The sequence below is a fragment of the Corvus brachyrhynchos genome, unplaced genomic scaffold (assembly GCF_000691975.1).
Source record: "Corvus brachyrhynchos isolate BGI_N302 unplaced genomic scaffold, ASM69197v1 scaffold92, whole genome shotgun sequence".
Lineage (NCBI taxonomy): Eukaryota > Metazoa > Chordata > Aves > Passeriformes > Corvidae > Corvus > Corvus brachyrhynchos.
The window spans coordinates 3,344,223-3,355,020 of record NW_008236973.1 but is presented as its reverse complement, the minus strand read 5'-3'; the positions used below and the strand labels follow the sequence as shown (position 1 = coordinate 3,355,020).

Here is a 10,798-nt window from a genome sequence, read left to right as displayed (position 1 = left end):
GGTCTGTGACAGCTGCAGGCAGTCAGTGCCTAGGCGGAGTGAAGCACACGGCGTTGCTTCAGGATCCCGTGGCTGAAAACGCTCGTCGGGTTGTCTCACCATTTCCCTTCACTCTGGCACAAATGAGGGGCTGCTGCTGCGTCGCTGGGTCTGGGCACGGCCTCTGACATCTCGGGCATCCCTCAGGCTCACTCATCTCGAGGTCTCAGTTGCAGGTACCGATTTCTCCAAATGTAGCTCAGTGTACGGAGCCTTCCTACCTCAGGAGCCGGAATTCTACACCTGTCTGACGAAGACCTTCTTTACAATGATTACTGGTATATCGCATGCTATATCTCGAAAGTTTCGTGTTGTCAGTTTTCATTCCTCAGCCTTAGTTTGAGTACTTAGTCCGAGTACTCGGGACAGAAACTATCTATCTAAAACTCCTGTCTACCAGTTCTTCTGGTAGGTGGCTGGTTTCGGCTACAGGAAATACAGCGCCTAACCCTGATGTCGTGATTTTCATTCACAGAACCGGGGGGTTTCAAAAATCCAGATTACCCTCAGTATCGATACAAACCAAAAATCAGTCATTGCACAATAGGAGACGTTGGCCCATATATTCAATTTTAAATCTTTAGGTAACTTTTTGTCTTTGAGAAAGATGAGAAGCCGTACAAAGTTTTGGAAGTGTGTTTGAAATGTAATCTCCTAGCCTTTAAAAAAACCCCACTCCATACTTTCTAAAAAAACAATACAATTAACAACATACTTTTTCAGTATCAGATTACATCGCTCAGCAGAACTGACTTCATGTCTTCTGTTAGAAATACATATCAAGAAAAAGCATGGTGTGTAGTTGCTCCAGGATAAAACCAACCATTTAATTTTATGGATCTCTGATGATTATTTTTCTTTATTAACAAATAGAATTAGACAAACATAAATAATAGACATCATGAAGTCACATCAATGAGGGATTCATTCCTAATGGATACTTTTTGCAAGCATGCGTCGAGCAGTAGAAAGAGCAACACAAAACAACATGAAAGAAGAAACACATTTAGTAAAGGTGAATTATTCTTTCAACTTATCTCAGTAAAAATCAAATATCAACTCTTTTATGTTGCTTTACATCCTTTTCTCAGAACTACACCATTAATGAAAGCCCTTTCAACATTAAATTGTTGCCTACAGTGTATTTACACAATCTGTATATAAATAAACCATACTTTCTCAGGTTTTCTAATATAAGAAAATCAATTGATGCATATTCAAGCTACTGCAATAAATACTCCTCTTTTTTCATTTCATGTCATTTTTTATGCTATCCAAAGAATTAGACTAACTTAGGGAAAACTAATGGGTTAACATTACAGTCTTACTGGACCCACTACTTTTTCTCAGGGTGTCACAATGATTTTCAGCCCTCCATGGTTCATGAGTAGAGCTTCACAGAAAGGATAAGGAAGTTTTTTTCCAACAATATATTATTTTTTTCTAAAGGCTTATGGGGCATGAGAAATGAAAATAATTACAAAAGGCTGTAGGTCTTTGATTCTTTTCTAATATTGTCTTATAATACATCCTAATTTTAATCAATATTTTCTTTTCTTTGGTTTTCAACAGCCTGCATCTTCTTATTGACACTTTGGTTTTTTTCTTGCAATCATTTACTGCAAAGCCTCGAGTATTCAGGCTGGAGTCTCATCCATCTATGTTAGATACCTCACTGAGACATTATTACCTCAATGAAGTTTTACATGTCTTAACCCTGGAAGGGACAAAAGTAGCAATCTAATTCCTCAGCTTTGCTGTATGGGCAGAAGACAGAGAGGCACTTCTGAAGACCTGCAGAAAGTGACAGCTTTCTCTGAGGCACTTAGAGTGCCTCCTTCTTTCCACCGACTACAAGTGAACTCACAGTGCCAGTGGGCAAAGTCAGCCTACAGCTAGAGCACTGATATCCTCTTGGAAACTCATCTGAAACACTCCTAACACTCTATCGACATATGATCCAGCCTCTCTGTCCCTACTGCAGGACTGACGTTAATGAGATCACAGTGCTTCCACCCACATTTTGCATAAAGATGCAAAAACTTGTAAGAAAGGAAGTGGGTGATGTTTCTAAACTCTAATTAAGCCCTGAGCTTCAACTTCCCAGCAGAATGGCATAATCAGCAACCATCGGGTAGTTTGGATGGTAGGTGTTGCAGCTGAGAGCCTGCGCAGCCTGGAACACACGAGGCACAGGGCCACATCAGAGAAGGCAAAAGCAAATCCAAGGTTGGCCTAGCAGTCCAGATCCTCTCTGACACAGGGTGGAGACTTACAAGGTTATGCTTTGTTTTTCTTGTCTCCTGTATGACACATCTTTTCCACATATATGAATTTACTTCCCTTGGGTTTTTTTTCTCTTGAGATAAGAACTGGAGCCAACAGCTCCTCGTATCCACACACAGTAGGAGAGGTTAATGCTTTTTGCCCAAGCGTGGTGTAATAGTTGGGGCAGTCTTGTAAGATGTCAGTGACACATCAGTCCCTGTCTAATGGTAAAATGTACACTTGCACTCCCGTGCTTAGCTCAAGTCATGCTCTCAGCCTTATTGCACCTATGTCGAAGCTGATGGCCCATGTCAGAAAAAGCCAGACATAATTCTGACTGCTGCTAATTTTTCAGACTTCTAAAAGGGATTTAAATGCCTGTCTTCCTAAGCTGGATTGTACTGGGACTTGAGGCAAGAGATAAGTGCCTATCTTCCCAGAACAGGATCTCCTTAACATGTGTGAATATAGTTAAATGCTTGAGGAGCTTTCAGGTTCAGTAGGGAGTTGCTCACAGTAATAGGCAGTGCTGGGAAACACTTGGGATTGCATGTGGAATTCATGTAGGGTTTTTTGCACCTGCAGACAATTTTGACAGTCTGCCTTTTTTTTTTTGACATATGTCTTTTTTTTCTCCCTCTGTGACAGGAGGAGTAATTTTAGGTACCCTCGAACTAGACATCATCTTGCCTAGTATTGGGCACTTGAGCATAGCAGGACTACATGGAGCAGCCTTCATAGTAGCTTGGGGAGGGTCAGTTACTTAGAAGAGGAAAGAAACTTTGCCAGAGGGAGAGGTGTCGGCAAGCTACACAGTAGAAAGTCCCAGGGACTGAGAGCAGGCTCCTCTGCTGTGGGCAATCATCTGATGGGACATACTTAGGTGTTTTCAGTAATGCTGGATAGACAGTAGATTGTCTAAGACCAGCCTTCTGTGTAACAGAACCATGGTACAGCATTTCCCCATGAAGGGGGATGGCTTTTGAACCCTCTCAGCCTTTTTCAGATATTTCACTTTTCAAGAAAATGATCTCACTTGGAAAAAAATTACCTTTGCCAGTGTGGGTATAAGGAGGTGACAGCCAGGAACACGCTAAAGAAAAGAAATCTGAGGGATTTTTAGCCTAGCATTTAAGTTAATGGGAATGAGGCAACAGTGCTCAAATCCATATTCCCTGAAGAACCTATGCTTTTTAGACTAGAGAAGAACAGGACAAAATATGGACTAATAAGTGCAGTAGAGTCTTGGAATAGGGACAATTTCCCCTATTCCACAAAATGCTCAAACCACTCAGCTATTATGCAAGAAGCATAGTGTGCTTATTGCTTCTGCTGAGTTTTTTTTTTAAACAACCATCTCTGCAGCAACTGTTGTATTTGTGCATCTAAGTATTCAGTGTATGTCACACTTTCAGGATGTATCTGGTCTGAAAAGCCTGGAGCATGAGTAGTTTGGTCTGGGTTTGCATTCACCTTCCCTCATATGCCTTTTCCATATCAGGTAAGTTCTGAGCATCCCCCCTGCAGGTCAGTCAAGACTCAGAGGCCAAAAAGTCAGAATAAGGTGTGCAGAAAAAAAGCAGTTACAAAAATAAAAATAATTTTTAAAAAATCTCCAAACATGTGCTTATCCACAAAACTTGCATGGAGACATAAGTATAAAGCAGATGAGGTGCTAACAAAAATAAACAAGCTTTTGTTAAAAACGTCTATCATAAAACACTTAAAAATACAAAACATATTTAGAATTGAGCAGGGGTATTAACAGGCTTCAAACTGTACATGGCAACTTGTGCTTGGCTGAAACAAGAACAAGTCATATGGAAATTCTAGATGTAACCAGTATTATTTCAGCAGTGAAAATCAGTTTTTATGTAATTCCTGGATTTATTGGAAAATGTCCCTAAGTAGATTAACTGATTGATTAACATACATGAAGTTTCAAAAGCCCTTTGACAAGATCCTGCACACAAGGGATGATAAGCACTCAGGGGATAAGAACCAGCATATTTGTGAAACAGAAAAATAGAAACACAATCCACAGAGAGTGAAACAAAGTGATTGATTTTCATCAGGAAATCACAGCAAAATAAGAACAGGGTGTCATGTTTCCATTGAACATCCAACTCTGGCTAATACATTCCTTAATGCCTCAGATGGGGTAAGGGAAAAGCTGTTGCACCATAACGGCACAGTGTTATTTCTGTTAGTCAGAACAGGAGAGCAGCAAGGGAATTCCAGACATTTAAACAAGCAAGGTGTTCTGGCAATATTTCAACACCAAGAAAGTAATGCTATTTAAAAAAAAAAAAAAAAAAGATTAATTATGCCCACTATAGAAATGGCTTTGTTGACAGTTCATTTGTGTTAAAAAATATCTAGTGTCAATAACTGTCATGTGATTATTTCAGCGTTTGTATAGGGACGTCTGCAAGCACCTGTGGCATTCCCTATGCAACACTGCCCAACCCATAGCTAAGACAATTTTGTTCGGGGTCAGCAAATGTACAGGAAGATTATTATGGTCCAAAGCAAGAGTTTTCCATGACACTCAGGTCCTCCATGTGTCTTTGATCTCTTACTTAGCAATATTTTAAGATAAACACATCTTTCATCAGAAATGTGGCTAGCATCATTCTAATATGAAGGAAATAATAAAACAGAATCACCCCTCAAAAACTGGGCATTGTGAGTTGATCTGCACCTGTATTTTTGTTGCATCCACTTGCAAGAATACTTGAATGCCACATAAAATAATATTGCACAAGGCAAGGTTTGTGGGGAGAACGTAGCAGACCAGCTTTCAGGTACATGTAATCCTGCCCATCCCCTTATCCAAACGGAACTATGACAACACTGCGACTGTTGGTATTGAAGTTTCAGGAGCAGAGTTCACTGGTCTCATCTATGCTGTTTGTGGGCACTTCCCTGAAGACTACGCTCACTGCTGTTGCAGCTGGCCAGTCAGCTTCAGGAAGCAGTGGGATTGAATCCTTTGAGGACATGTGAGCTTTGGTTTTGGGCATGTCAGCTATAGATAAACAGGTGACTCCATGCCACCAGCAGGGTGTACTTACACTGATGATGGATAGGTGACCAGGTCGAGGAAGCTGGGAGATGGAGTTTGAACGTCAAGATCTTCAGAGTTGGACAGAAATGGCCAAAGTGGCAAGGACTGTGCCTCATGGACATGCATGTGAGGCTGGGCTGTGACTGATGTTTTAGACAGCTGGTGGAGGCACCTGCTGCTGCCAGAAGAGGGCAATTCTTACCTGTTGTGAGCCGGGGAACAGCTTTGTTCCCCAGTCTGTGTGTGTGTGCCTCATATCAGTATGAAGATACTTTTCCTTGTGTATTCCTGTTTCAGCAATTGACTTCTTAGACTGGATTCTTACACGTTGTCTTTAGGACCCGCTCTGCTTTTGTACTTGCCTCACTGGGGGCAGGTTCTGACCTCAGCACTCTCCAACGTCAGCATGGGAAGAGCATCTCTTATTTTTGCTGTTGTTTCTAAAGACTGACTGGGGTGTTTCCAGCTGCCTGTCTCTAGGACTGTGGCATATGAGAGAGCAAATGCTGTGATGGGTAAAGAGATGTGTAGAACAAGCTGGAGGGAAGATCAGGCCAAAACATGATGCAAGGGAAGACAAGCAGGTGACAGAAGATAGGAGCTGTGAGAAAGACTAGAGGTTGATTCACTTTGGTTTAACTTCAAACTTTGTTAACTTAAAAATGGTCTAGGTCACTGCTAACTTAGATCATGTCATGCAGTGGGTAGGATGAAGATCTTTCTGGTCTGTAGGGTGAGGATGTTCGAAAGCAAGTGGAGCTGAAAAGCCTGGTGCAGTAAAATCGTCCATCTTGTGGCAGGGGCCAGCTGCCCCTCCCTGACCTCGGGCAGAGGTGTGCTGTGAGGTGGACCACAAACAAGAGGGATGCAACAGTGACCTGAGCTGGGACGTGTCTGGGGCCCGATGTTATGTTTCTCCATTCTATAACAAATATCCTGGGGGATTATTGATTGTAGGAAATGGTCTGACAGTTCCTTAAGCCCATTTTACCCTTCTTTTTATCCCATTGCTCTGGCACAGATGCTTTGCACTACTCTTTGTGAATGGGTCCTGTCTCCTTAATCTCCCGAGACACTTATTTCTGCTGCAGCTTCTTTGTCTAACCCCCTCAGCAATTTCTGCACTGTTACTTCTGCTTGTCCTGGGACAGCCAATGATCTCTCCCATTTTTCCCAATTCCATCTCACTTTACTTTCTAATCACCCAGACAAACCTGTCTCTCTGTCTGCCTACAATCACTGGATTCTCTGTTCTCTTGATCACACCTGCCTGTCAGTTGTCCAAAAAGATTACGTATGCCTTGAAATTTCCACTTACTTTAATAAATGAATGATTGCAATGTTATATAACTTGTTTATGTTCAGCTTGTGCACTACTGGTTTGCGCTTTGGCTATTCTATAGCATTACATTAATTTACCAAGCACAAAGGAAAAGCTCACATGGCCAAGACATTAACAGACTCAACATTTTAAATTTAAAGGGAAAAGTTGAACAAAAGAATAAGTAGGTCCTGCTGTTCTTGAGGACAAATTCACATATGACATAGACAAGGTAAGAGGAGACATCTGATGTCTGAGGAGACATTTGTTATTCCTTGTCCATGGGATGATCCAAGTCTCTGTAAACTCTGAGCTTTATTTTTCATTCTTCATCTCATTTTTGTCAGTGTAAAAGCAAATCATAGTGTGATCAATGCCAAATTGCCTTAAGAACAACTACAGAGAAGATTCAGCAGGGTTCACACCTTACACTTTCTCTAATACTTGTCTGTGAGGAAGTGCAAAATGTTCCAGAATTGTAGTTTGACCCCCTAGAATGTATGCCCTAGAAATTATCACAGAAAATTCATTCTGCTTATAAAAATAATTTAAAGGCTGGAAAAAGCCAAGGGCTCATCCTGGCAGCTGTTAAGAGCACACTTCTAGTTTTGACTGATCACTGGAACAGGCTCTCTAGGGAAGTGGTCATGGCACCAAGCCGCCAGAGTTCAGGGAGCATTTGGACAACGCTCTTAGTCATATGGTTTATTTTTGGGCAGTCCTGCGAGGAGCAGGAAGTTAGAAGCAATAACCTTTTCAGGCCCTTCCAACTTGAAATATTCTATGATTCTATGTCAGATTCCAATTTTACATATGATATTAGTCTTCATATTTTTCAGATGTCATAAACTATTTTGATTATACATAATCCATTACTTATGGTAATTTAATTTTCAAGTCTATTAAGACAGCAGTTTAATTCAACATCATCATCCCAATCTGCTGAGACAGTAAAGAATGAAACACCAGCCATTTTTTAAAATCTCTGACTAGATAATCTCAAATATGTAACAAAGTGGGTATTTCTCAGTCCTCTGGCTTCCCTGAGAGCTGAAATTTCTCAAGCCTGATAGATGAAATTCAGATTCCCATGAGGTGCAGTGGTTAGAAATGATGCATTTCAGATTCTGGATTAGTCTTGGCTTCGTATTGCTTTCTAATCTGCTGCTCCTGTTTCAGTAGTATCAGCCATTTACATTCAATATTTAATGACAATAAGCCTAACCTCAAGGACTCAGCTATTGCTGCTTGTATATATGTTAAATTTATAGTGTTTGAGTTAGGGAGTTTGTTTGTGTGTGTGCACGTCTAAGAGCATGTGTTTAAGTACCAGCATTCTAGTATAAAATGGCATAGGTATTTTACATACATAAGAAGCTTTTAAAACAGTTTTATAACGAGTATTTTTCATCAAGTAAAAGGCCTTAATCCAAACCAACCAACAATTCAAGAGATGAGTTGCAATCTTTAAACCTACTTCTTAAAGCTAGGCTATTTGTTATCTAGAAACTTGCAAAAATACCATCACACAGTCAGACCTGTCACTCTAAATGTTAATTGATAAGTTTAGAGTAAGCTGCTTTAGCAATACAGAACATTTTATTCCATAATCCCAGCTAGAAGATGTATTCCTACCTCCTGTCATCACTTCAAAGCAGATTAATATAAAGTCTAGATTACTAAAGTGAGTTTAGACAACTTCACCAGTAAAAAGTATATACATATACACTGTAAATGTATATGCATATTTATGTGTACAGAGAGTAAAATAAAATTTTGAAATTTTATTAAGCATGTGGAAGGGGAATGGCATTTCCTGCACCCAGGAGTGAATAGAGAAGTGTTTAAAGGCATTGGTTTATGCTGTTATTTCTTTCCACAAGAAAGCAGGGATCTTTTTGTATACAAATCACATTACTGCATTGTTACTACTTTGAATAGAGGAATTATATTGGTTATAACACTCACTAGCTACAAAAACTAGAGATGGAGAGCAAATTCTCCTGGTAGCCACATATTCAATTGCAAGCCCTAGCAAACAAGTTTTTATCCATCAAAAGTATAAATCCAGAAGCCTTTACTACTGTTTCAGATTAAAGAAGAATAAGCAACCAAAACCGTACATTACCTACAGGATGAGTAGCTTTATGCTCACAGTTTCACTCGCTGGGTTTCTCATTGCAAAACAAGGGGGTTTCCTGCAACTTGCATGTTGGGTCTTGCACCCATTTTACTTCTGGCCAGCCTGCCTTTTATTGGGGATTTGCTTCTTAATTATGAGACTATTAACTACCAATTCACTATGCTTAAGTTGTTTTTTTTCTCAAGGAGAAACCAAGATAAAAACTGTATTTCATATCTGGCTTCCCTTGGTTTATGTTTGTCACGATATCAATTACACCCTTGTTTTGCATTGTCTTGCAACCATTTACAGTATGTCATTAATAGCAATCAAGGATCTGATTCTGTCTTTCTTGCTGTTGTTGAATTAATAGGGAGAGTATGAAGTGAAAGAGAACTTTACTGCTTCATCAAAACACAGTTTGTTTACAGAAAGGTGCACAAATTTGCCTGTAACCAGACCCAAAGAAATGGCCTTTTTTTTTACCTGCAGGTTTAACTTTTTTCTCTATTTAATTATTAACTCTTCCTGCTACTAACCAAAAAGTTAGTTTAAATCATGATGTTATGAAAAAAAATTTTGCTCAGCTTCAGAAAGGCATGTGGAAGAATGCATGATCTGTAGTTCAGGGAGAGGATCTGGCACTGAAGAGCCACGCTGGGTGAGATGGAAAATCAGCACAGATTTGTATATATCTATTACAGCAACCAGGATCGGGTATCTCAGAGGGAAGTTTAAAATCTTTTCAGCAAACAACCTCCTACATGGTAATCTCTACTTTCCTTCTCCACTTATTATACTGCTATTTAGTAATGGTTGTTGTGCTAAGATTCTGAAGATTTTATATCCTTTTTTTGTCCTGTTGCCATTAATTGTCTCTTTATATATTTTTGATATGTAGACAAGACTCCAAATTATTTTTTAATTTTATTGTCTCTTCTAGCTGTGCTGCATTTTATTTATATGACTATATATGTCATGTCACAAAATATTTTAATATTTTATAATTTACCACCTTTTGATTTCATTGCATAGCCCTTTACTTTTGTACAAGGCAGGAAAGAAAAAAATCCCAGTCTATCTTTAAACAACTTATTTTACGTACTGCTTTTTTGTGTTACTCATTTCCTGTGTACTGTAAAAGGTCTTTTATGTCTCTTCAGAGGGAATTCACAATACAACGCAATCTGTCAACTTTTATTTAGACACCCCTGTTCAAACTGTACAATGGAGTGTATTACTGTAACTGAGACTAATACACAGAAAGAGGTATTGATATGAAGAGTATTTAATATATTTATAGTGCAAAACTGCAAGTGTAAACTGGGCAGAGACTAACGTATGAGTAATAAGTGAACCACCGACAAGGGATGTTCTTGTTAAGGCCTGCACAGTATCAGCTAGTCATACCAGACTGCTGTCTACCCTATTTTGAATTGCAAGGTCATGTGAAAATACAGATGACAACTGCTCTAGATGTTTTCCTAAAATTCTGCTCCTAGGCTCTCTTGGCTGTCTCCAGCACTGGTGCACCTCATTATAGCCATGCAGCCCTGGCGTTAGAGGGTGAAATCTCTTCACGTGGTGAGAGTAATGAGATCGGTGCCGCCGATGGAGACGAGCCAGGATATCTAATGCTGCAAAATGCCTTTGAGAGCATCTGCCCTCTCATCAGCACACACAACTGCTCTCCATCTGTGCCATTCTCTGTACTCCAGGACTGCATCACCCCTTCACCAATTAGGCCATTATGCTGCTAAGGACAATTTGTAAGTAATATTTTTGGTCCACTTTCTTTTTCCAATTACATTTTGTTTTCCACTTAGAGAAAGAAGGAAAAGAAAGGTATTTCCAATGAGTTCTTGAAACATTTTAAACAGAATTATCGGTCTTAACTTTTCCTCTTTAATTATCTGCTTCTGCTACTTGGAATTTTCAGGGCTCTTTGAGTCCTGTAAGAACTTGTGTGATTTAGAGT

General features: G+C 39.7%; 1 protein-coding gene and 1 long non-coding RNA gene across 3 annotated transcripts in view; one reads left to right on the top strand and one right to left on the bottom strand.

Moving 5' to 3' along the window:
- The window catches only part of DHRSX (dehydrogenase/reductase X-linked), a 202,795-nt gene that overhangs the window by 162,790 nt on the left and 29,207 nt on the right, over nt 1-10,798 (bottom strand). The gene's annotated exons all lie outside the window — the stretch shown is intronic.
- The window catches only part of LOC108445276, a 24,669-nt gene continuing 13,877 nt past the window's right edge, over nt 7-10,798 (top strand). The window contains exons 1-2 of the long non-coding RNA XR_001860082.1: nt 7-317; nt 10,323-10,589. This is a non-coding gene — a long non-coding RNA (uncharacterized LOC108445276). The remainder of the gene's footprint in view (nt 318-10,322; nt 10,590-10,798) is intronic.